The 27764-nt window shown below is 44.4% G+C and overlaps 1 protein-coding gene across 2 annotated transcripts in view; it reads left to right on the plus strand.

The window, feature by feature from the left end:
* The window catches only part of BABAM2 (BRISC and BRCA1 A complex member 2), a 434760-nt gene that overhangs the window by 364948 nt on the left and 42048 nt on the right, over positions 1 to 27764 (plus strand). The gene's annotated exons all lie outside the window — the stretch shown is intronic.

Genomic DNA, 27764 nt, shown 5'->3' on the forward strand with positions numbered 1-27764 from the left:
CTGTGAAGAATGCCATTGGGATTTTGATAGGAATTGCATTGAATCCGTACATTGCTTTTGGCAGTATGGTAAACGTCCATGCTCTTTACAGTAAGGGTTCCATTAACATATAGAAACTGAAGCAATACCATAATACTGGGAAAGATTTTAGATACATACAGAAAGCAGGTATCACCCCCACATTCATCCTTTATAGAGCCATTAGTTAAAAGGGAAAGGGCCAACCAGGAAGGTTAACTATACACTGTAACATTGGAAGACTCTGCCTATCAATTTGAAATTGGCAAATTTAAAATGGATTTTGAAGTTTCATAGATGTGTGCTTAAGCTTGGTAATTACCCTCAGCTTATGAAATTTATGCTAATTAGTAACATTTAATAATTTCAAATGACTACTCATTTAGTTCTAGGCACATGGTAGATTTTAGAGGTGGTTTCTACTGTTAAGGGCATTAACTTTTGGTTGGCATGTTTGTAGAAAGTACAGATACAGTGGGCACAAATACCTTTTAAGAGGAGAGAAGGGAGAGTTAGTATTAGCTGGCAGAGAATTGGGAGAATTCTTTTGGGAAAGCATCCAAAAGGTTTTAAAATTCTACTTTTTTCTTTTTTGCTGTACGTGAGCCGCTCACTGTTGTGGCCTCTCCCGTTGTGGAGCACAGGCTCCAGACGCACAGGCTCAGCAGCCATGGCTCACGGACCCAGCCGCTCCGTGGCATGTGCGATCTTCCCGGACCGGGGCACGAACCCGTGTCCCCTGCATCGGCAGGTGGACTCTCAACCACTGCACCACCAGGGAAGCCCTAAGATTCTACTTTGAAGGTGGGGTATGATAAACAGGAGATAAGAGATTCTTTCTAGTATTTATTCCAGTTTAACTATTCACAAAATCAGCAATGGTGGTCCATGACTGAACTATGTTCAGAGCTGTAATTCAAAAAGCCTAATAGAAATCAAACACTTATCCATGATAAATTCATATCATGGATAAATGAAATACTAAGTTTTTTGCTTTGGTTTGAAATTGTGTCAATTTGGTTTAGTAATGTGGCTATTTCATGGGGAAATGATTATTGAGGCAAAACCTCTTAAATCCTGTAGCTTCCAGGACGGAAATAGAGTGGAGGATGAACCCCATATAATAAAAGGGGCAACCTATTGCTTGGACAAAGGCGCAAAATAAGGGGAAGGCCGACATGGCCCAACTCCGGGATTCCAACCTCAGTGTAAGTCAGAACGTGTGCCTTCATAGAAGTTCATATCTGCCCCAAAGGGTGGTGGGCTGGAACAGAAAGCTGAGAACTGGACAGAAGTTTATTCAGTTTGTCTCAGATTCAGAGACCACACAAGGTAAACCAATAGTCACTGAGCCTCTCCCGTGTCAGAAAAACCAGCTGGTGCCAGACAGTGCCTGCCAGCCAGTTGCTCAGTGTCTAGCAGGGAAGTCTGTGAGACCAAGAAAGCCCACAGCAGGGTAGGGATTTCCAGAGTTCTGTGGAACTGGAGAAGGTTCCGAGGAAGCTGGACAAGGCTTCCCTAAGACCCCATGTGAACTGGGAACTGACAGGGCTGAAGTAGCAGGTGGAGTGAAGAGCGATAGGAGATGGGGAGGCTGGGGCCCAGCAGCACCCGTGCTCGCTCAGACCTGGGAGAGTGCGGAGCCCCCCACCACAGGAGGTGGTCTTCACAGCCACTGCTCTCCGCCAGTCTTCCGGAATCCACAGAACTCTTTTTACTCTGGCTGGTGGAGATAAAAGATAAGAGCGAAGACAGACACATGGAGCTGAAACAGCGTCCCAGGCTAGATTCCCTGGATTGAATGGCTTCTGCTCCACCCGGCATTTAATGGCAGGACCAGACTCCATGAACTGAGGCTCCAAATCTTGGAATGGAGGGTAATTGCTCCTCTACTTGCACCCCCTTTGTCCACTTGGGTCCCGCAAGGTTCCAGCCCCGATCCTACATCAGGACCCCTCAAAGCCTTGAAAAAGCCCGACACCTGGACACCTACCTCCCTGCCTCTCTCCTCTCCCCGCCCCCCTCTATTACTGAATCAGAATCCAGAATGGGTGGGGCAGGGGGCGGGCGTTGCTGAACTTGCATATTTTAAAAACAGCTTCCTGGGTAAGCCTGATGCGTAGCTAGTCTTGAGAACCACGCACATAGTAGAAGGAACACTCACTCGCAGTCAGAAAACCTGGGTTGAGTTTCCAGCCTCACCATACACTGGCCCTGAGACTGTCTCCTCACCTGTAAAATGGTATTGTTGTTTATCCTGCCAACCTCACAGGGTTTTGTGAAGATTAAATCACATGAAAGCCAACTGGAAACCCTCACGTGCTCTGGAAATGCAGGTGCTACTTACCCCTGTTTGCCACTCCCCTGCCCCCACCCCAGTGTAGAGCCAATCACCTCCCTCCTGGACTGTTCCTTGGCAGCTGGTTGGTTTGCCGCTCCTGCGCCCCGCCACCAAGTTAATCGCCTTGAAACACCACTTCATTGTGTTTCTCCTCTGCTCGGAAGTGCCCGCCGGCCTCTCTCAGGGCAAGGCTCCCCTTGCCCACCGGGCTTTCTCTCTCACTCAACTTTGGCCTCTTTGCCGTCTCTCCGTGACGTCCATATATTTCTTGCACCATTTCTTAAAACCTATCTCCAGTTTTCTAACCGGATCACCTCCATCTCAATCTGATTAACGTAATTGTGAGACTTTAACGTGTATTATATTGAATGGTTCTTTAATTGTCCTGCGTATTTGCTTCATTATTCCCGTTAATTTGCTTGCCAAGGTCCAGGATTGCTAGGGCTAATTGATCTTTTAAATTATGTTATTCTTATGTGCAGTGCCCCCCACGGTGTTAGGCACTTGGCAGGAGCCCAGGGACCCCCCTCACTGAGCTGGGAGGGTGCGGTGCTCAGAGCACACTTGCAGCCTATAAAGCACTTTCCTTTACAGGTGTCTTTTCGTCATCTCAACCCCGAGAGGTAGATAGTTATTTTCCCCATTTTGCAAGTGAGGAAAGAGGCTTGGGGAGGTTGAGTAACATCAAACTTGCGAGAATGACAGGGAGACAACGGGACAGTGCGTCCTGAGGGAAACCAGAGTGCGGCGGAGCCCACAGTGGGGTGTAGACGTGAGCGACAGCTCCTGTAGGTAGGGCTCAGGCCACGGCAGGTGCCCGGGACTGAGGCTGAGTTAGTGAAGTCCGAGCGGAAAGGACCAGACCCAACAGGCTGCAGCAGGTACCCCTTCAGGGGGCAGCTGCTCCCCAGGGTGAGGAGCGGAGGCCAGGTGACTCCAGCTGGCCTCCTCCTTGGGACAAGTCAAGGGAGCGGGAGATGGGAAGGATTTAATGTGACTCAGCCTCTGCCCAGGTCGAAGCCATGCAGTGGGCTTTGTAGGCCATTTCCTGGGGAATTTTCAGATGGACCAGTGATTTCATCTTTCTATTCTAAAGCACCCCTGTGCCCTGGGGGAGGCTGATCGTGTGGCCATCCGATTATGGCCAAGTGGTCTGATCTCTTCAAGGAGAAGCTGAAACGGCAGTGGAAACTTCCTAGGTTTAGAGGTATCAGTAATTCCATTCCTGACCAAACACTGATGAGAAGGAAACCCTTCCAGTCTTCTGGCTTCAGCCAGAGTGTAGATTAACAGTGCTTTGATATTTCAGTATTGCTACCTAATTTATGAAGGTATAAGCTCCTTGCAGGTAACCTGCTCCTGCCTTAGGTTGTGTTCATTGTACTTATTGACTAACTGGAACAGGCCTGGGGTGGGGCTGCTGAGAGCTGGCAACGCCAGGCCCAGAAAGGCGAGCAAGCGAAAGACCAGCAGGCCTGGTCTGAGGGTTGGACAGCTACCCAGCAAACAGGTGGGGTACCAAAGCTTAGCTGCGTGGCTAGAGAATCCAGGGCGTGGTGAGGGAGCCGCCTGCTGGGACGATAAAGGTTAATGTCTAATAAGATGCATTTATTAGTGTGGCTGGGTCTTTTGTCAAAAATGTCATAAATTCACAGTTCAGGATTTTAGAGTAAATAAGATTACTGATACTTCTCCTTCAACAGCCAATAAGCACCCCTTACTAAAAGTTCAGAGTCTTTGATTAATCTTCAACTTGAAATATTCAAATTCTGGTTTTCATAAGCTGTTAGAAACAGCTTTCAGAGGATTTCTTCCGCCACCTCCACCCCAAAGCCCTGCCCATATCAAAGGTTAGGAGTAAACTGTGTTTTCCTTAAAGCATTTGATGAAACCCTCCTCCTTTCCCCAAGTCTACCAAATTTTGATCTTAAAAAAAAAAAAAATGGGGCTAATATGACAGTAAGATTTGTACCTTCACAAGTAAATACTACAGTTTAGCCGGGTAGCTTGTGGAAGCTTGTCAGGTCGCAGTGACTCACTTGCATGAGGTTATTTTTAGAGATGTAATTTGTACTGTTTAGAAAAGAATAAAGAGATGGTAAAAGGCTAGATCGCTCATTATCGTTTACAGAGCTCGTGAACCCAGCATCCATGTGAAAGATGACTAAGCAACGGGTCGGTTGGTACTTTCTCTCAGAATTTTACAGACGTGAGTCACCCGCTTGAGACTGCAGACGCAGCACTGAGGTACCTGTGACTCAGCTCCCGTTTAGGATGCGCACTAGAATTCAATTCTGATACACTTCTGTAGTTAAGGACTGAGGAAATCACATAGCAAAGCAAAATATGCCTTTCTGCCCCAAAGCCATCGGATGTTTTTAGCAAGGATTGATTTATCTTCATCTCTGGCCTTTGAAAGACTCTACTTGTGATTCGTGCTGGCTGATACGACCGTTCGGTCTGCTGCTGTCCATGGCAGTGCCACCTGACCCTAGGGTACAGCTGTCCTCAGTGGAGATCTCAGCTGCACCCTTTCTGCACTAAGCTGCCCAGCATTCAGGCCCACTTCCTTTAACCAAATGTGTGTGCGTGTGAAAATCTTCAGCCTAACATTAAAATTCTAGTTTTCTTAAGCTGGGAGAAATAGCTTTCAAAGGCTTGCTCCCTCCACACTGTGCCCAGGTCAGGGAGTACAAGAAACAAAAGGATATTTTCTTAAAGTATTTTTGTATGTTTTTTTAAAAGCCATATACACAAACATACATACCCACGGGTGTGAACACACATTGGTAAGAATGATCTGTGTACGTAAGCAGACTTGTCGAAGCAAATGCGTTATTCTCTCTGCGGAGCTGCTGCTTTGTTCTCAGGCGCAGGGCTCTGCTGGCCAAGTGACCCTGGAGGTACAGCCTCCCGCTAGGATTGCTCCCTGGTCATCGGCACACGCTCATTATGCAGCCCCCTTGGAGTTAAGCCCTCAGAACTTGACCGTCCTTTCAAACACACAGAAAATGGTCCTTTGCAGTTTGTAGACATATCGATAGATTATTCATAACCAACAAAGAATTTTTTCTTTTTTTAACATTTGACTTCTTTTTTTCTTTGTTTCTTTTTATTTATTTATTTTTTGGCTGCGTCGGGTCTTAGTTGCAGCAGGCAGGATCTTCGTGGAGGCGCCCGGGCTCAGTAGTTGTGACGCGTGGGCTTAGTTGCCCTGTGGCATGTGGGATCTTAGTTCCCCAACCAGGGATCACACCTGCATTCATTCCCTGCATTGGAAGGCAAATTCTTTACCACTGGACCACCAGGGAAGTACCCAAAGAATTTTATATTTTTTACTTTTATCAAAGAAACATGAACATGGTTACAAAAACAAATACTCCACAAAGAAATTCAGTGAAAAGCGAAAGTACTCTGCCCCACACCGCTCACAGACAATCACTTCTAGCCAGTTCTGTCACCTGGCAGTTACCTGTGAAACCATTGCATTCCTCACCTGCTGTGCCTCTGTAGCACTATTATTAAGAACGTCAGGGCCTAGAGAACGGACTTGAGGTTATGGGGAGGGGGAAGGGTGAGCTGTGACGGGGCGAGAGAGAGTCATGGACATATACACACTAACAAACGTAGTAAGGTAGATAGCTAGTGGGAAGCAGCCGCATGGCACAGGGATATTGGCTCGGTGCTTTGTGACAGCCTGGAGGGGTGGGATAGGGAGGGTGGGAGGGAGGGAGACGCAAGAGGGAAGAGATATGGGAACATATGTATATGTATAACTGATTCACTTTGTTATAAAGCAGAAACTAACACACCATTGTAAAGTAATTATACCCCAATAAAGATGTTAAAAAAAATAAAAATAAAAAAAAAAAGAACGTCAGGGCATGCAGAGGTTAAAAACTTGGTCCTGTTGTCAAAGAGAAAAACCTTGTGTCCGTTCAACTCAGACATTTGTGGACCTCCTACAGACGCAGCCGTCTGTTGGGAGGGGTGGCCACAGAAATGGGGAGGTATCCTAGGAGTTTGCCTTCCGGTGCGGGAGGCAGATATGCAGATACAGTAATACAAGCCTGTGCGGAGAGCCATAACATGGGCGTAAAATACAGGGGTATAAAACCCCTTCTGTGGGGTTTTACAGAAACGCCCTAGAGCTGCGTCTTCAAGTGCTAACAGAACTACGCTGTGGAGATAACCAGGAGAGGACATCCCAGAGAGAGTAGAGTGCTCGTGGACTGATGAGGTGCATTCAGAAGATTGGGAATAATTCATAAAGTTGCATGTTTAGGGTATGTGAGTTAAGGGAGTAATGGGAGATGAAGCGGGAAAGAAATGTGCCTGAGGATGAAGAGCCTTGCATGTAAGGAGTTCAGAGTATGTCCTATTACGCATGGAGAGTCTTGGAAGGATGCTAAACAGAGCTGTGACATATGCCATAGGTCTGATGGCAGAGTGGAGGATGAATTCAAGTGGGAAGAAGCCAGGGGTAGGAAAACCACTTGGGATAACTAGTCCGGGCAAGATAATATAAGGCACTGAAACAGTGGAACTAGGGAGGGGGAGGAAAGGACAGATTCTAGAACTACTTCAGACACAGTGGAACTACCTCACCAGCAGGCCTTTGTGGACACTCAGATTTAGGAAGTAAGGGAGGGTTGCAGATTGCTGTGTAATTCATGGCTGGATAGCTGCGTAGAGAGTGGAAACTTAAGAAGGGGCCCAGGGGGGAAAGCGGGGGGCAGGGGGGAATGTATTGGGGGATTGTGATTGACATACATACACTAATATGTATAAAATAGATAACTAATAAGAGTCTGCTGTATAAAAAAAATAAAATTAAAAAAAAAAAAGAAGGAGACCAGAGTTGAGGGGAAAGACAATGAGTTTGAATATATCGAGTCTGAGGTGTTTAGGTGGTAAGTAGGTGGAGATAGTCAACAAATAGCCAAAGATGTGAGGCTGGAGCTTAGGGAGAGCCATCCTAGCTGATGCAGGTCTGTGATCCATGTAGCACGGGACTGGGGGAATGGCCACAGGACGAGCCTGTAACATGAGAGGACTGAAAACAACTCTGGGGACGGCGGCAGCTGGTGGCAGTCAGGAGACAGATGGAGACGAAGAAGCAGCAGCGAGGAAAGATGAGAACCAGGAGAGAGGGACACCAGGAAGGCAGGGGTGTGCAAGTGAGGTGAGAGTGAAAAGCATTTGCTTTGGTAGTTAACATGTGCCATGTTAGAGTGGGAAAAGCAGTGAAAGAAACATCCATGCATTAGAGTTGGGGGAAGCCAGGTGTGAGTGGGTTATGGAATTAATTGACAATGAAGAAGGTGAGCCAGACCTCTTTACGGGGTTTAGAGAATTAAAGGAAGAGCTAATGGGAAATAGCTAGTAGGGGTGGTGGTCAAGAGGGATCCTTATGGGAAGAAGAGATTCTTCAGCAGGATGAGAAGGAACCAGTGGAGGAGAAGTTACAATTTAGAGGGGAAAGAGAGAGAGAGAGATCATTGAAAGAGCAAAATCCTAGAAGTGGCTTAAGAGTATGGAACCTGGAACACGGGTCGGGGAAAGAGCTTTGGACAAGAAGGAACCCCGCCTCCTCTGAAACAGAAGGAAAGGATGCATATATGAGAGGTGGGGAGGGGGGAAGTGCCAGGAAAGGAAGATAATTCGCCCTCGAGTGTCCATTTTCTCTGAGAAGTTTGGAAGCTGGATTACCTCCTGAGTGAAAATGTCAGGGATAGGATTCGGCTTTTTAAAGAGACAGAAAGTTTTGGCATAGTCATCAGAGCTGGTACAGCAAACTAAGAGTAGTTTACTTCCTTCCTATACTACCAGCACCTAGCAGTGCCTGGAGTATAGCCAGCACTCAAAAATGTCTCTGAATCAATGAAGTTTTAAATTGTGGTCACAGAGTAGTATTTTAGAAGTTATTATTTTGCGGCGAGCATGAATAGATGATAAGGTTGGGGGTGTGGCCCCAGGGAAGTGGGCGCTGGATAGGTTGCCCTTGTAGATGCTGAAGTTACCCTGGATGGTTACAGAAACCAGAGTGGAGAGGAGGACTTGAGGCCAGTGTAGACGTTCTCAAGAAGTTAGTGTGTAGCCAGGAGACTGAGTAGATAACAGCAACGAGGACCAACACAAGCGATCTAGCCAAATGGTAGAAGCTTCAAATGGGGATGCTTTTCTTGGGGGCAAGGCTGAGTGTGTAGGCGAGTCTGGGAAAACAGGTGGCTTCTACTCAAGGGAGTGGCCAAGGGAGAAAGCCAGGTTTCACGTGAGACAAGGAGGTAGCAGGAACATTCTGAGAAGAAACAAGAAGGCGTCTCTCGGAGTAGGAGCAGAGGTGACCACAGTGCGGTACAGACTGGGTGTTTATCCTGAGAAGATCCAGAGTGACAGAGGACATTAGGAAGAGACAGGAGGACGGATTTTCTTTTCGTTTTTTTTTTTTTTTTTTTTTTTTTTACAAAAGATGAGCCTCGGGCTTCCCCGGGGCGCAGTGGTTAACAATCCGCCTGCCAATGCAGGGGACACAGGTTCGAGCCCTGGCCCGGGAAGATCCCACATGCCGCGGAGCAACTAAGCCCCTGTGCCACAACTACTGAGCCTGTGCTCTAGAGCCCGCGAGCCACAGCTACTGAAGCCCGTGCACCTAGAGCCCGTGCTCCGCAGCAAGAGAAGTCCCCGCAATGAGAGGCCTGTGCACTGCAACAAGAGTAGCCCCCACTCGCTGCAACTAGAGAAAGCCTGTGTACAGCAACAAAGACCCAATGCAACCAAAAACAAATAAATAAAATAAATAAATAAAAGATAAGCCTCACTGAAAGTGAGAGACTAATTAGCTAGGGAGAAGGTGGCTAAGAAAAGAGATATCTAGGGATCTGCACAGGGACAGTGAGTAAGAAGGCAGCCCCAGCAGCAGAGAAAGCCATGGTGAGAACTTGACACTGTCTTCAGTTCTGCAAACCCTCAGAGAGCCACAGTTAACTGGTGGTCGGATTGTCCAGGACGCCACCTCCACTAGCACATGTATTCCAGGACAGCTACTCCGGAGGCCTGGACTGTCCCAGCTCCAAAACCCAATCAGGATAGATCATATCTTGGGTCACAAATCAAGCCTTGGTAATTTAAGAAAATTGAAATTGTATCAAGTATCTTTTCTGACCACAACACTGTGAGATGAGATATCAATTACAGGAAAAAATTTGTAAAAAATACAAACACATGGAGACTAAACATACACTACTAAATAACCAAGAGATCACTGAAGAAATCAAAGAGGAAATCAAAAAATACCTAGAAACAAATGACAATGAAAACATGATGGCCCAAAACCTATGGGATGCCGCAAAAGCTTCCCTTCTAAGAGGGAAGTTTATAGCAATACAATCCTACCTCAAGAAACAAGAAGCACCTCAAAGAAACAGCCTAACCTTACCCCTAAAGCAATTAGAGAAAGAAGAACAAAAAACCCCCAAAGTTAGCAAAAGGAAAGAAATCATAAAGATCAGATCAGAAGAAAATGACAAAGAAATGAAGGAAACGATAGCAAAGATCAATAAAACTGAAAGCTGGTTCTTTGAGAAGATAAACAAAATTGATAAACTATTAGCCAGACTCAGCAAGAAAAAAAGGGAGAAGAATCAAATCAATAGAATTAGAAATGAAAGAGGAGAAGTAACAACTGACACTGCAGAAATACAAAGGATCATGAGAGATTACTACAAGCAACTCTATGCCAATAAAATGGACAACCTGGAAGAAATGGACAAATTCTTAGAAAAGCACAATCTTCCGAGACTGAACCAAGAAGAAATAGAAACTATAAACAGACCTGTCACAAGCACTGAAATTGAAAATGTGATTACTTGAGGACACAGGGAGGGGGTACTGTAAGCTGGGACAAAGTGAGGGAGTGATATGGACATATATACACTACCTAATGTAAAATAGATAGCTAGTGGGAAGCAGCCCCATAGCACAGGGAGATCAGCTCAGTGCTTTGTGACCACCTAGAGGGGTGGGATAGGGAGGGTGGGAGGGAGACGCAAGAGGGAGGAGATATGGGGATATATGTATACGTATAGCTGATTCACTTTGTTATAAAGCACAAACTAACACACCATTGTAAAGCAATTATACTCCAATAAAGATGTTAAAAAAAAGGGAAAAAAAAAAGTCTGTATCAGGCACATCTTGCAGCTCCCCTGACCGGAGGCTCAAAGTGCAGCCTGCAGCTGATTACCCGACCGTGAAGAGGCGCGGAGACACTGAGAGTAAACACTCAGAAACTTTTACAGCAATTTGACATTGCTCCGGCATCCGAGCATGATTGTTTTTCTGGTCACTCAGTTTTATTTTATCCGTCTGTGACAGATTGGAAGTTAAAATGAAACACAACAGAAGTAGCCCTTCACCTCAGAGCATTTGCGACCCCCTCTGCAGTACGTCCACTTCCACCTGAGGCCTTGACACAGGAACCCCCCTCCCCCGATGGCACCCAGCGGCCTGTCACCCTGCTCTGGTCCTGCAGTCCCAGGAGCCAGTACGGCCTGTCCAACCACAGTATTTCTTGGCTGTAGAGCTCAGCCCCTCGTGAGCAAAACATGGAAGAGGGTGAAGCATCGGCTGGCGCCGCTAACTGGCCTGCCCGAGCGGCCCCTCGTGAACCACGTGGTGTCTGCACGCTGCCTTCTCTGCCACACGCAGGTGAATGTGGCGGCAAAGCAGGTGTCCCTGGACGTGAGAGTTAGCCAGAAACCTCGGGACAGTTCAGCAGTGATGCACATCGGCAAAGCAAGGCCATTGATCTCACTATCTGCTTTTTATTATCCAAAGGAAAATGGCATATTATGAAACACAGAGGAAGAAAATAAAGTCTGAGTAGTAGCGAGGCAGCCTCTCTTCCTCTGAACCCCAGTGCGTTTAATGCACCCTCCCACTTCAGGACTTCTCATTCTATAGTGTGATTGTCTTGTTTACTGACTTTCCCCAGTGATGAGCTCTTTAGGGCAGAGTACATTTTTGCTTCATCTCAAAAGCCCCTGCCCTTTGCACAGGGCTAGTGCAGGTAGGGCAACTCGGAGTCTTTATAACTAAATGTACAAACTCGCATACTCTTTTCTTATTTGACTTGTAATAATGCATGTGGTCCTACTCTCATACCAAATCATAACTGATTTTTAAATAGTTAAAAAACCCCATAGGTCATTCTGTGCCGTGCTAAAAGATGCCGTAACTCTCACCGGTCAAGAGCCCCATGGTCGGGAATGCTCACGGCCACCATCTCTGAGTTTCAGACAGGCAGCTCTCTCTTCTCTTTTGTACAAGTCTTAAAACTTCCCTGCACTTTAAACCAAATACATACACATGTACATACATATATTTAGATAGAGGTGTGTGTTGCACATATAAAAAATGGTACCTCTTGGTAAAGCATTCCTCTAGACCTGGGGTTCCCACACCTTTCCTCTGGATCCATATCGGTGCCTACTCAGGGCACCCCTTTACAGATTCTGGTTTAATTTTTCCATGAGCTAGAGGTAAGTGATGACTTAGCAAGTTGAACATTGAAAGAATCCAACCTATTTCTCCATTCAACCCATTAATAACATACCTAAAGTGAACCCTTTGGCTTATAGAAACAAAGATAATTCCATCATAGAGAGTACTGGTAAAGAGTCAAGAATAAGGTGGGGTGGGTGAGAATGGCCGTTTTACAGTAAGAGTGCAGGCAGGCTGAATGAGAAGGGATTAGCTGTTGAGTCCACATCAGGCTCTGCTAAGGTGTGACCAGGTTTAAGGTACTTTATGTTAAAGCCCTTTGGATCTTCCCTTTTTTTTTTATTCCTAATCTGATTCTTTTCATCTGTCTTCAACGCTCTGTGTATATGAGCTTCAGCTTCTGTGTTCATAACCTTAGTCTTAACTGGAGCCTGATGGGCTGTACCACACCCACCATCTTAAGAAGGAAAACCTATGTAGGCCTTCCCTGAGCTGCCCACACCAGCATGTAAGAATTGTACTTTTATCCAGGAGACCTTGGTTAGTCCCTATAGGCTAGAACAGGGGGTAGAATTAAGGTAATTAAGCTGGCACCAATTTGTAGGACAGGTAGAGAAGCAATTCCTGGCTGCTGAGAAAGCTTATTGAATTAGTTCAGGTGTGAATTGATTAGTATTTGGAGCTGACCTAAAAGGGTTGGCATGGGAGGCCTAATGCAGTTGTTCTTAGGCTTAACCAAAAGTATATTCAGCTGTGTAAAGTGGACTGGTACTTTAAAAAATATACATTCCCACTTCTGTTTGTCCACGATGGAAGTAGATGTGCCTCGAGCCCCACCAGTCCCCTCCCGGTGGGACAGCGCCTTGTGCACAGTCCTCTCCAGGATGAGCTGCCAACAGTGAGCCTTACCAGAAATGGAAGCAGCAGGATGAAGAGTCAGAGTTGACTCAGAGGTCCTGAGCTTGGTCGAATATTAGACCCAGTCTGTGAGGGTGAGCGAGGAACAAGCTTACGGCTTTTATTTCAGACATGTGGCATGATTCTTCCCCTGCCGATAGCAGAACATCCTGACGATGTCAGAACCAGGGGGTTAAAATCTGAAGAAAGACTTGAATTCAAGGTCCAGCTCTGTCACACAACTGGAATTCTCAATGAGCTTCCTTCTGTTCCTGAGTCTCAGTGTTCTCACCTGTGAATGGGGTAATACGCCCCCTTGAACATCACAGATGAGACAATATATATGAAAACATTTAAACCAAAAAGCTTGTATTATGGCATTCACCAGGCCTCTGGGATTCTCAGACTGCAAAGGTGAGCAGTCAGAGAAGGATGTGGAGATTTTGAAGGCATCAGAGGGTATTGAGAGACTGGGCTTTCTGGAACTTTCTAAAGGAGGAAGGCTGAGGGCCAAGCCTCCAGGGTTAATAGTCCCTCACCTGAGCTTTGTGAGGGGCTGTTACTCGGATGGAGAAAAGAAGACGGTAAACATTTTAAAAGGAAGGGAAGTACAGATCAATACGGTGTCGTGGAAATCATGGGAGAAGAACAGAACTGAGCAACAGCGTCAAATGCCATTAAAACCCCATAGATGTGACCATAAAATACTTTCCCAATCAAAAGGAAGAAAACAAGGAAATCAAAGCATCAAAAATAAAAATTCTTAAAAGTCTGAGCTCATGGTACCCAGGGGAATAACTCGTAAGTTCTGGACAAACAACACATCCTGTCCCTCCTGTAGGTCTGTCGTGGCCGTGCGGGTCAGTCTCAGACCTCTGTGCGCTTTCTGATTCATGGCCAGAGAACGTTGCTTGCCCGTAGCAACCCCTGGCTGAGATGGCAGATGAGCCAAAATGCCCCTGAGTAGAAACTCCTTCCAGAATGTCAGAAACAAGCAGTAAATCTAATTTGTAGCACTTGTGGTAGAAAGAACACGGGCTTCAGACCCAGACGGCCCAGGGCTAAGCCTGGCCCCATCTCTTCCTCACGGCTGCCGGAAAGCGCTTGGGCTTGCCACGCGCATGGCCTTACTCCCTAGTAAAAAGGGGCAAGAGAGAACCGTGTGGCAGGAAGCACCCAGCACGTTGCAGGTATTCAGTAAATGTTGACTTCCTTCCTTTTTCTTAGCATTTAAAAAGAAAAAGAAAGAAAGAAAGAAACCAAGGAATGGAACACAAAAATAAAAACCACCATGCCTAATTTTTAGCAAGAGATTTTTCAGAGTTGGGTTAAGAGAGAACCCAAAGTCGTACTGTAAAAGCAGCTTTGGTAGCTGCGGTTACGTTCCTCCTACAGGGAGATTTGCCAAGTCACAAGGGGCGTCAGACAGTGAGGCTCGCTGGATGCGGGATCAAGACCTGGGGTTCTCTGTCAGCTGCCCAAGCAGCTCACCGCTCTGTACCACAGGCTCCTCAGTTACCAGATGGATAGATGGTTTCCAAGGCCCCTTTCTGAACTGTGATTTAACAAGTATGTCCTCTGTTGTGATAAGACATGGAGAGTTTTAAGTATCTCACCTGCCTAGCTCAGCTCTGCCCTGAAAGCCTAGCTGTCAAAAAACACAGCCAAAAGGAAGGGAATAGACCAAAGAGGTCTCACTCAGTCCGTGTGTTTCACTCACAGGGACCTCAGGCCTGACTCTTACACCTGCTAATAAGTTTGGTGCACTAGTTCCGTAGTTCCTAGCAGCTTAACTGTCCAGAGAAGGTCTGTGGTATATAGGTATAGCCTAACCTATAGCCTGAGCCAGGAGATGGGGGCGGAGGGAACCAAGAAACTATAGACAACAGACACTAGACGCTTAGACACACTTGCGTCGTTCAGCCTGATGTCATGGCTGTATGGCCCACTCTGAGAGCTAATGTTCATAATTGCGACTTTGAGTCATTTAAAGGGGGATATGGGGCTTCCCTGGTGGCACAGTGGTTAAGAACCCTCCTGCCAATGCAGGGGACACAGGTTCGAGCCCTGGTCCGGGAAGATCCCACATGCCACGGAGCAACTAAGCCCGCGCGCCTAGAGCCCGTGCTCCACAACAAGAGAAGCCACCGCAATGAGAAACCTGCTCGCCGCAACTAGAGAAAGCCCGTGCGCAGCAACAAAGACCCAGCTCAGCCAAAAATAAATAAATTTATTTTAAAAAAATAAAGGGGGTTATGGAAGAAGTAAATGTGAAGGCTGCCTTAGAAAGATTTCAATCAAAACAATAAAAAGGAAGAAAAATGTTTTGGAGCTTCCAGTTATTGAGTGCAAATATGCTTCTCTTAGGAGAACGGTGATCCAATACCTTTGCTTGAACATGATCTTATTCCTTTACATTTGGATGTACAAGTTAAGCAACTCAAGGGTTTGCCTCAACACGCTCACCTTGTGTTTCACAATGTATTCTCTTTAATTCAAGTTAGGAGAATATGACAGTTTAAAAACATCATTTTAGACAGCGATCATACTTTCATCTGAAGTGAAATTTCTAAGGGGAGTTGCTATCAAGGAAGAGCATGAATTAATTTCCATTCTCCTACTGTATCCCCCAGCCCTTCTCACAGAAGAAATAATGACTAAGGAGATGGCCAGAAAACAACTAAACAAAAACTTGGATAATTCACGGACCAAATAGGAATCTTGAAATATACAAAGATTGATTACATTTCTGGTCTTTTTTATCCAAGCACAAAGGAAAACTGACCAAGTTTTCATCAGGCTTTCCCTCTGTTCAAATGTTTTCTGGTCTCTGGTCAACTTTTGCTGCAAAACCCATTTGACCTTACATTCTCCAGAGCTATGATTTTTTTTTTTTTTAGTTTGAAGGAAGAAGATTATAGAATTAAAAATGAAGAGTTCCTAAAGACTCCTGAATTTGCCCCGCGTGAAATGATGGGCAGAACTAACTTGGAAGCTTAATTGAAAGAACCTGGCTACCTTTAATCTATGGGTTGTATTTTCTCAGCTGGGAGTCAGGTTAGAAAAAGAAATTATATAGACTCAGGTCTGTTTGTTTTAATTGCTTCTAAGAGAAAAGTGAGTAATAATAAGTATCGTTTATGAATATCTTCTATGTGCCAAGTGTTCTATGTATATTCATTATGTCACGTAAACCACCCAACAGTCTTGCAACGTAGGTATTATCCCATTTTAAAGATGAGAAAACCTAGACTCAGAGAGTTTAATAAGTTGCCTGAGGTCACTCAGGTCATAACCAGTAGACTAGGAATCAAGCCCAGATCTGTCAAATTCCAAAGATCGTATTCTTTCCACTGTACCATCCTGTTCTTACATTCCTTTAGGCTCCAACCTTTATTTATTGAGCACTTTCTATGTGCCAGATGTTGTACCACCTGCTTTACTTTCAACCTGGAGGTTGGAGTTTTTCCAGTTTTATGGATGAGGAAAGAAGCTCAGTTAATCTACCAACGTGATACAACCTCTCACTGGAACCTAGGTTGCCACCTCCAGAGCACATGTTCTTCACGTGACAATTCAGCCTCACCGAGATAAGCTCTTTCCTGTCCATCTCACCAGATGGAACTGAACCTAAAGCAACCAAAGAATGGAATGGCTTATCTTTAAACGTTTCCATAACCACCTAATCTAGCGGGTCAGACATTTTCCTGTAATTTTGATACCCCAGCACAGTATAAATCTGGAGTGGAGGATGTTTGGCATGTGTAATACACAAATAAAAAATAAGTTCATGTAGGTTTCTGCATAGGGGAATGACATGGTGACCAGGATTTTAACCCTGTCTTATGAGGAAACACAAAATCACTCTTGAGGGGCCTGGTTTCCAAGCACTGACATGTATTTAACCTAAGCTATGTCCCACCCCAATCTTACACCCAATCCCAAATCTCAGGCCCCACGGTAAGGATTGTCCGCCTAGAAAGGCAGAGTTGTTTGAGAGAAAACGGAAGACTCCTGTAAATCGGTTACAGGCCATCCTCAGGCTTGCCACACAGGGCCTCCCTTTGACTGTAAGGGATGCACTAGTAAGTCTTAGGGGATGTTGGAAAGAGGAATCGGTTCCCAAGCTGAGACGTGAATGACTGCGCTCCTCTAATAATAAATAATAACATTTTTGATTTATGTGTTATACCTTCCAAAACATTCTCCATTCTAGAAGATTTCTACCGTGTTGGGGGTATTTAAATTACAGGACAATTTCTGACCCACCAGAGTGGGTGGTATGGGATATCTCCCCTAGAAATGTTCAAGGCTAGCAGTGCCCACGCAAGAAAATCCACACTCCTTTGCTTTGTGCTCACGACTTTCCACAGTTTGGCGTCTGTATCCAGAGCCTCTCTGCACCGGCATCCTGTCCTCTGGGCCGGTATTCCCTCTACCCTGATCACCCGCATTCCCTCATCTCCTTTGCTCTGACTGCTCGACACTGTTCCCTCTGCCTGGAATTCCCTCACCTTTCTCTCTCCCTTCCCCGTCATAACCCTCCCACTGCAACTGCCTGTCTGAATCCTGGTTGTCTTTCAAGGCCCTGCTTATCTAACAAGCCTTCTAGAAGCCCTTAGATGGACTATCTTTCCACCCCACACCCCAGGCAGTTACTATCTTTATTATAACCCTCACCATCGCTTCCCTGCCTGAGTAGAGTGACGATCAAGTGCATGCTGGTGTTGTCCTGTCAGGGGGAGGACCGGGCTTTGGTCAGCTTGGCCTCCCTAGAGCCAGCTCAAAGTAGTTGCTCCACGAATGCTCATCAAATTAGATATTTGTTGCTGTTTTCTCTAGGATATAAAGCTTGTAACCAGACCCTTTCAAAAATAAAAATAACTAGATTCGTTTCAAAATTTTTTTTCTTCATAAAGCCAAGTTAGTCGTCCTTCACTTTGGAGTAGTCTCAGTATTTGCAGATTTGTGCCTGGTAGGATGTTCTAATCTTTAAAGACTGGAATTTAAATGGACCAGGGTCGGTCCTGCTACTTTTAAAAATTTTGTCCTTTCCTTCTAATCATTTGCATTTGGTACACCATCCATGAATTTTTGAAATTAAAAGCCGATGACTCTTTAAAGAATTTGCCCAGCTTTTAAATACCAAGGATTTTGCATTTGAATATATTTTAATTTATTTAAGAATTATTTTAATCAAATTCTTCCTTAATTTAGCCAGATTTCTGTTTTAATCCTCCCAGGCCAGGACTTTATTTATTGTGACTACATTCTTTTAAAAATAGAAGTTTAAACAGTATTAAATGCTGTTTATGGCGTTCTCTGTTGCTAGATTTTTTTCTGCATCTCATAGAAACACGTTTCCTTGTTTTGTTGTTGTTGTTTTTTGGTTTGTTTGTTTGTTTGTTTGTTTGTGGTAAGCGGGCCTCTCACTGTTGTGGTCTCTCCCGTTGCGGAGCACAGGCTCCGGACGCGCAGGCTCAGCGGCCATGGCTCACGGGCCCAGCCACTCCGCAACATGTGGGATCTTCCCGGACCGGGGCACGAACCCGTGTCCCCAGCATCGGCAGGCGGGCTCTCAACCACTGCGCCACCAGGGAAGCCCCACATGTTTCCTTCTTTACATGTCTAGTGCAGTCAACATCTCCTCACTTTTATGATCTCTGCCAGTCAGTCCGTAGATACATAGCAACTAATTGCTGTGTGTCTAGCCCAGTGTTCACATGCGGAGGATATAAAATAACAAGAACACTTCATTGTTAGCAGTTCAGCCGAGGCTGGGCTATGGGAATGTGGAGGATGGAGAACTCAGTGAGTGACAGAGCAGGCAAGAGAGGTGTCCTGGAAGAAGGCCACAGAAGCAAGAGCAGGTTGAAGGGACTGAACAAGAAGCCAGGACTGAGGAAATGCCAGGATCCACAGGATCCAAACGGGACGCAACCGCAGGGGACACGGAAACCAGGTGGCATTGCAGGAAGCACGAAGTGTAACCTACCATCCACTTCCAGGAAGCGTGGGTCCTCAGGTGTAGCATGGGGCCTGCAACATGGGATGTGCTCCCAAAACGTGTGACGGGTGAGGGAACGGATGAACCAGGGAAAGCAGACAGAGAAGCACTGGGGTAGGGAAGGTTTCTCATGCTGGGGACCCCTCGGTCCTGACCTCAGCCCCTGGTTTTCTCCTTTTCTCCTGGTGAGGACAGCCCCGAGGGGGCCTTGTTCAGGAGTATGAGCTGGACGCATGCAGAGTTCTAGGACAGAGGCATTTCCTACAAGTTGAGTCTTGATGAGAAGAAACCCAGATAAACCCAGAAAAGGGAGGAGGGCCCTCCAGGAAGGGAGAGCAGCTTGGCCACGAGCTTCCAAGGCCAGCGTCAGCTCCCTTCGTCTTTGCATCACCTGTTGCTCTCCGCATGTACCAAGGTGAGGGCAGTGGTGGAAAAGAAAGCATGATTGATAAAAGAGGGCAGGTTATGGCTTTTCTAAATTGAATATATACAATACCAAAAGAGCCAAATAAAAAAGGAAAATTGTTATGTCTACACAGTATCGAAGCTTTACCGACTTCTTTCCTCTCTACGGAGTATCCCCCAGACTCCCATTCTGATTCAGCTTTTAACCTTCTAGAACCGACTCAAAGTGCATGTCGTCTGCAGAGCTTCCACCTCAAGCAGGGTCCCCCTTCCTCTGCATGGACACCATGTTCACGCCTCAGCTGTTGTCCAACGTGCTTCACTGTGGGAGCTTCTCCCCCTTTCTCGGGCCTCCTGTTCCCGCCCATGCTCAGGGCATGGACGCCTTTGTTCTCCCTGGCACCCTACCTTCCACTCAGTAAATTTGGGAGAAAAGAAGGGACCCAGCTGACCAGCTGATTTTGCCAACCTGACAGTGTTCTCATGAGAGAATCTACATCTTCTTAGTGCCTGTATAAGCTGTAGTCCAGTTTTTATGCAGTTTTCTTCTGTGCTTTTTATTTTTCTTTACAACTGTGGTGTTCTTTTTCCCATGAAGACCATTCAGCTTTCCTGACCCTCTTAGTTTTATAAATGCTCTCATTTTTAAAAATAGTATTTATTTGAATATATATATATATGTATATATATATATGAGGAACATATAAAACATACCTATGTACTTTAGAAACTAATAAAACACCACCAGGACTTCCCCGGTGATGCAGTGGTTAAGAAGCCGCCTGCCAATGCAGGGGACATGGGTTCGATCCCTGGTCCGGGAAGATCCCACATGCCACGCAGCAACTAAGCCCGTGAGCCACAACTACTGAGCCTGCGCTCTAGAGCCCGAGTGCCTAGAGCCTGTGCTCCGCAACAAGAGAAACCACCACAATAAGAAGCCCGCGCACCGCAACGAAGAGTAGCCCCCGCTCGCCGCAACTAGAGAAAGCCTGCACGCAGCAACGAAGACCCAATGCAGCCAAAAATAAATTAAATTAAATCTTAAAAAAAAAACACACCACCGACTTCAGAAATGGAACATAACACCAGTATCCTAGAAGCCCTAAGCGTGTCCTTCTCAGAAGTAACCACTACCCTCAATTTTATGTCAACTGTGCCCTTGATTTTCTTAATAGTTCTATCACCTAACATATGTCCATAAACAATATATCATGAAATTTTCCTGGTTTTGAACTTTATGTAAATGGAATCATGTTGACTGTTTTCTGCTGCTATGAACACGTGTCTTTGCTTTTTGAAAAACTTTTAAAAATTATAAATATTTAAAGCCTACTCAAGTATATAAAAAGTATAAAAACAAATACTGTGTATCCACCTTAGCCAAATCTCAGTATTTTGATATAAGTGCTTCTGGTTTGGTTTTGTTTTGTTTTTAAAGAAAGAGCACATTATCAAATTGGTTGCAGCTCCCTGAGTAACCCTCCCTGATGCATTCCTGTCCCTCTCTCCTTCCCCGTTACCCCCAGAGGGAACTACTATCCTTAATTTGGTGTTTACCATTCCTGTGCACAGTTTTATGCTTTTTACCACATAGACATTCATAAACAGTGTGTAATAATGTGTGCATGTTTTTGGACTTTGTAAGTATATACTTAACAATGTTCATCTATAAATTGCTTTTTTCACTGAACATTATGTCCTTAAGATTTATCTATGTTGGTACATGTAGCCCTAGCTCATTTGTTTAAACAGCTATAAGGTCTTCCACTGAGGAATGTACCACAGTCTCCAGTTGATGGACATTTGAAGATGTTTCCAATTTTTGTTATCACAAACATTGCTACAGCAAACCTTCTCCTAACTACCTTCTTATGCACATGCGGCAGTATTTTAGGAGTAGGAATGTTGAGTTATGAAGTATGTACATCTTCGCTTTTACTGTACAAGAGGTTATAGAAATTGACGTTTGCATCATGTGATGAGAAATCCCAGTGTTCCACTTCCTTGACAACAGTTGAGGATTGTTGGGATTTAAAATCTTTGCCAATCTAATGGGTATGAAGTGGAATCTCCTTGAGGCTTTAATTTTGCATTTCCCTTAAATGCTCCTTTCCTTTAGTTCAACAAGCATTTAGCAATGTGTCATGCTGTGTGCTAAGTGCTAATTCATGGCCCCGATCCTTAGGAGTGCTCAGTCTTTGCAGTGATTCCTACCTGGCGAGGCATATCAGAGTCACTTAAGGTGCATTTTCAGGAACCAGAGGTCTGAGATGGGGCCCAAGCATCTGCAACGTTAATTCCAGGGTGATGCCGATGCTCACGTCCAGTTGAGAAGCTCTGAGCTCGTGGCGGGAGAAGCCTAATTCAGCCTGGGTTCGTTTGTGCGGGCAGGTGTGAGAACCTGGCTCTTCCTGGGCCAGCGCTATGGCATCCCTTTCATCTTGAGATTCTTCTTACAGTTTTATTTGATTGGCTCATTGGGTGTTGAAATGATTAATTTGTATCTATTGATAGAAAGTACCTCAAAAGCAAATGCTAAACACAATGTAAGCAGAGGCCGGATTTCCTATAACTTCACCTGTCTGGGGCAGCTGTAAACTCAGAAGGAAACAAACAAAAGCAAGAGAAGGAAGAGGAGGAGACAGTCTCTGAACTCAGAACAGTGCCTGAGGAAAGCGACCCCGAGCTCACACAGCATCACTTCATATCGTGCAGCCCCTGATCCACGCCGGGTCCTGGTCCTAGGGATGGATAGGCAGCCGTACCTGACTCTTCAGAAGCTGAGATACATGTGGGATGAAGTAGACAAAAGGCAAAGAGAAGAGGCAAGAAAGAGAGACCATATTGAGACTGAGTTGGCCTTGGTGAGAAGTGGCAAAGGAAAGAGAGCTGGCTAGGAAAAGGCAACAGAAATAAATAGAGAAAGTTCGTGGTCGGGGGCAAGCAGCATGCACATCCCAGTAGCCCTGGGGACCTCGGTACCACACTAAAGGCACATCGACTCTTTAACAGAGGATGGTTTGGGGGGGTCTGGTAGGGAGTATTTGTGAAAGAGCAAGCGAAGTCTTCTTAACACTTGAGACTCTTGTGTATAATGGTTTTTTCATGTGTTCTCTGTCATCGAGAAAAGGCTAAATTATTTTCAGTATGTTATATTTACTGAGATGTGAAAGTCTGTACAAAGTTTAGAAAGATATCCATCAAAATAGTTAAAATTAAACACTGAAAATTTATGCTGTAGTTAGAAATTTCACATGTATGGAAGAGTGTATAAAGCCAGATTAAAAAAAAAAAAAAACTAAGGAAAAGGATGAGTAGGGGGAGAGAAGGAATGTTTATTTAGTACCTGCTCTTTTTTTGTTCAGTTCTTTCAACAATGCTATAAGAATTATTATCCTCATTTTGCAGATGAGAAAATCAAGATTCAAAGAGATGAAATATTTTGCCTATGGTCTCACCACTAATAAATGAATGAGGCTAGCAATTGAACCCATTTTTATCTGACTCCAAAGGCTGTAGGTACCTTTTTCCATCATACCGTGCTGTCACCTCCCATATTAGGATTTTTAGCGTTTACAGCAAAATTCAAGAAACTTCAGGCTTTAGTTTGGTAATACTAGTAAAACCCCAAAGGTAATTTGTTTACGTGATCAAATCAGTAAAAGATAGTGAAAAATTGAAACCAGTTTAATAAAATGTGGTTAATATTTAGTCTCCTTGGTCACTTAAATGGAAGGCAGTGATAGTAAAAGGAGACACCATTTGATTTTTAATGCCTTGAGTAGGGACACTTCTGAATTGGAAAACTTGACTTTTATATTTCTTGTAGGCAATGTATGGTATTTAACTTCCTAGTGGTTAGAATCTGTGCGTCTCAGAGGTTTAGCGTGTGGTTAGTAAGATCGGGGTGGTCAGTAAATAAACGGCAGCTTCCCTAATTGGTTGTGTGCCCACTGTGGGGGCAGCCTGGGAATGAGACGTGTACAAACTACCTTTAGGAAGAATTGACCTCAGTGGGAATCATCTTTGGAAGGGAAGTTTACAGCCATTCAACGTGGGGTTAAAACTATCTCCTAATGAGGCTTCGAGGAACCAGAGGGGCCTGAGAGGACTGGAAGTGGCAATGGGACCATCACCACCACAGAGTGACTCCGTGAGCATCTTCCCTGCTAACCCAAGAACACAAGAATATAGAGTTTGGAAGGTTTGGAGAAATGAAATAATGGCTGACTTGTGAATAATGACGAAAATATTTGATGATGTGACTCCCAGGGAAGCAATTATGGTTAACCCCTCGTTTGTTTGGCGTTTTCAAGGATTGAACTGTCCCACATAACTGAATTTTCCAGACAACTAAAACTTTCCTATTTATGCGCCTTGAATGTTTTTAACCATGCTTGGTGGAAATGTTTCTGAAATAGATTATACAATTATCCTGCCTCCTTGAACAGAAGCTGCAAGAAATAACATTTCCTTTAGTTGCCTTTGACTGCAGGTCTGAGAAGACCTGATTAAATAGGTTTAAATAGTTAGGGCTTGTAATCATCTCACATAACAAGAAATCCAGAGCTGGGCAGTACCAGAGAATGATGAATTCTCAGCTTAGTGATGTCAGACTGACTTTCCAAAAGCTCATGGTCATGAGATGGGTGCACAGCTCCAAGTCCCAAGATCTCACGTGATAAGATCTAGGCAAGAATGAAATGGGGGCTTCTCCGTACATGTGTCTTTAATTAGAGAGGAAAATATTTCTCAGAAGACCCCTGGCCAACTTCCCCTCAGGTCCCATTGGCAGGACTGAGTCACATTTCTATACCTTGGTTTTATGGGAAGTCTGAGGGAGTGAATACCCAGCACTCTTCGACTATGGGGTGGGAGGAGGGCTCTGCCCGTAAAAAAGAAGGATGGAGAATGGCTGTTGGGTAAGCAACCAAGAGTGCTGGCCATATTACCGAGATTGGGAGTGGATGTCACTATGTATGGTTACAGCTTGAGGGACAGTGGAGCTTTTTGCTCCTACACTGAATCACCCCAGACTCGGCTGCTTTTTGATTTCCTAAGTCTGCTTTTAGTTAGTATTCTCTCTCCTTGCTTTATGCCAGACTGCTAATTATCACTACTTGGTGTTAATGTCCCTTGCCCTAATCTTGCTATCATTAGATTTTTTTTTTTTTTCTGGAAAAACCATATGATCAAACTTGTTAGAACTATGCCTGAAATGTTGAGTGAGTATCTGGCAGCTGTCCTGTGGGTCAGATACACAGTGTGGCCTTTCTTTTGGCTGTTCAGTGTCACTTTTCCATTGTTGAGGTTTTGGGGGAAGTGAGCAGTTTTTAGAGAGTCTTATGAACTTAGATAAATCTAATGAAGTCTTCTTCTGGTGCAAGGATGAGCACATAGGGGCAGTTACGCTTGTTTACTAGAGAAGGTAAAACTGTCGGAACTTCAGCATGGTTTAGAGAGAGGCAGCAGAGTTTATCAGTGCGTTCAGCTCCCTCTCAAAGCTGCACGGAGGGTGGTTGCTTGGACAGCACCACCAGCTCTGGGACTGTGACCAGTGGAACCTGTTACTGCAGCCACTGTCCAGTACGAGGCAAGCTGGTGCAGAACTTAATTGTTCCTGCCTTCTGCCAGGGTGTCAGAGCCCCGTGAGTGACTCCTGTGAAATGCCCAGGTTAAGCAGAATTAGCAGTGTTTGGATGTGACTTGTTTCGACAAGTTCTTGAAGAAAGTAATGCTTCAGAAATGGTTATTGAAATTATACTGAACAGGTGGGGACCATGCCTTCTTTGACTCGAGAGCTGACCAAAATTCAGTCTCTGTATACAGAAAGAAGGAAATAGGAAGCAGTTGTGAACATTATACTGACAGCGAGTAACTGAACCAAATGGAATGGTTCTACTCTGGGAATTAAACCCGAGCTAGTAGACAGGTTGGGTTCTAAGGAAGCAAAGGTTAAAATGTTCAGATTTGACATGGCTGAGATGATGAGCCCAAACTGCTTAGAACCTTGGGAGTTCCATAAAGCAAGTTAGCTGTTTGAAGGCCCACCAGTCATTATTTTACTATGCATCAGAAAATCATGACTTAGCCTATAGGCAAAAACTGAAGTGTCAGAAACGTTCGGGGATAAGGAAAACAAGTTTTAGTTTTTTTAAAATTTTGACTAATTGGTACCATTCAAATCATGCTTCTAAGAAAAATGCAAAGTATTTCTCATAAATCGTTTATTTATTCACTCCTTCTTATGCATAGACCATTTTTAAAGAAGCCATCCTTTTAGTGACTGCTGACTGGTCCAGGCAGGATATACCCTAGTTAAGCTGAGCAAGGTATTTATATTTTTCTAATTTTATTTTCTCATATGTGAATTAATATGTGGATTACCGACTTTACCTTTGAGGGACTCTGACCAGTCCTGCCCCCGCTACAGCCACTGTGCCCCCTGTAGCCACTGTGTTTGAATTTTAATATTGACTTCAAAAAAGCTTCCAGCAACTCATTTTCTAGAAAACAAAATAACAGGAACAAAAAATATAATGCATTTCAAAGCTCCAAAAAGCTGGTAGCTTGAGAATCATGAAGCCTATGGTATTATCTGTATTGCTGGGATACTGAAGGGTGACTGTTCTTACTTTGAATTTGTATATTATTGCCATTGAATTTTATTATTTGAAATTATTGCTGTTTTGAAGGGAAGCTTGCATGTTAAACACTTTTCACCAGTGCTATTGCTGTTGCTTTGGGGGTTCATCTGAATCTCATTTTAATGTGTGGAAACTTATAAACATAGTTGAAATCAAAGGAAAGAATATGTGAATAGGCATTTTTCTAAAATTAATGAGAGGAAATGAAATGAGTGATCAGAAAAGAGATAAACAGTTTTAGAAAACGATATTTATTCAAAGTGACTGAAGACAGGACTTCCCTGGTGGTCCAGTGGCTAAGACTCCACTCTTCCATTCCAAGGGGTGCGGGTTCGATCCCCGGTCGGGGAAGTAAGATCCCACATGCCACGTGGGGCAGCCAAGAAAATGTAAAAAAAAAAAAAAGAAAAAACAAAAAACACCCAAAAAGACCGAAGACATTACAGATGAAGCTCTGTAAGATGAAGGGATTCCAAAGGGTTTTCTGAATGCAATGACTTATCATTTGAATTGCTCTGTTTTTCATGTTTTGTATTATTCCTATATGTTACCACATCTTTGCTTTGGCACAAATAGACATGTATTGAAACTGCATTGAGGCACTTGGAAAATGTGATTAAAGAGTGGACATTCAAAATCTTGCCACTTTTCTTTGGTCGTGGTGTGATTCATTTGTCAGAAACCCCCTGCAGCACTGAGTCAGAGTCAGATATACTTAGACGTCTAAGAGGCCTTACCAACTGGACAGTTTTTTAAGTTTGCTGCAAGCCTAACTTCCTTCAAGAAATCATTTTGGGTACTTAGTGGGCCTAATCCAAGTCAAATGTCGCCCTCACTGACATGGTGATACATGTATAACTATCTAGTATGTATTTTTCTGTCATGTATTTGCCTCATGGAGCCGAAAAGTTGAAGCCGATACCTCCTTCACAGGGGAGACCTTAGCTTACTAAATTGTAATTTTGACGTAGTGAGTGTGTTGTGAGCAGGTGATACCAGTAAACCCAAGAGCAGGTGGCAATGTGACCAGTAGAAGGAGCTTAGGATTTAAATCATAGGACTAGACTTGAGTCCTGTGTCTGCGTAGCTATGGCCTGAGCAAATTAATAAACCTCTCGGAGTCTGTTCATCTGTTAAATGCAGCTGGTAAAAATAATGTCTGCTTCAAGGAGTTATAAGTATCAAATCAGATAAAGTATATAAAGGTACTCTGCAAAGCTATAAAAGTCTATACACATTTTTCTTATTATTTTTTGTAAATTAATTAACGTGCCTGTTCTGTGTCCTTCAAGTAGGTAACATTTACAGAAATACATATTAATATGCCTTGAGGCATGTGCCATTGAAACAGTCTGCATTTTTAATGATGGTTTGCCTCAACTGAAAGCAGGAAGTCATTTTTTTAAATTATTTATTTGGCTGCGCCAGGTCTTAGTTGCAGCACACGGGATCTTCATTGCTACGTGTAGGATCTTTAGTTGCAGCATGCAGGATCCCTGGTGGTCCAGTGGTTAAGACTCCACGCTCCCAATGCAGGGTGCCCGGGTTCGCTCCCTGGTTGGGGAACTAGATCCCACATGCATGCCACAACTGAAGATCCCGCATGCCGCAACTAAAGGAAGTCATTTTATTTTTAAAAATTGAGTTAAAGGATCCCAAAATGAACAAATAAAGCACATAATACTTGTTAACAGCAAATATTAGAATCAGTCTATACTGCAACAGTAGACATATGTAGTCCCTGTTGCATTCCATTAAGGAGCTCCTACTGGTTTAGGAGATATGTATGGTAACACATATGGAAAAATGTAAAACTGCTGAGTATCAAAATTCACTGCTTGATTGGAAGTAAGTGATAACGTTTTTCTTTTTTCTGGTGGCCCAGTTGCCATATCCTATAAAGAAGAAAGATTATCACTTGCCCTCTTGATCCCCTTTCCAA

This window comes from Grampus griseus, assembly GCF_964374135.1.
Source record: "Grampus griseus genome assembly, chromosome: 15".
Lineage (NCBI taxonomy): Eukaryota > Metazoa > Chordata > Mammalia > Artiodactyla > Delphinidae > Grampus > Grampus griseus.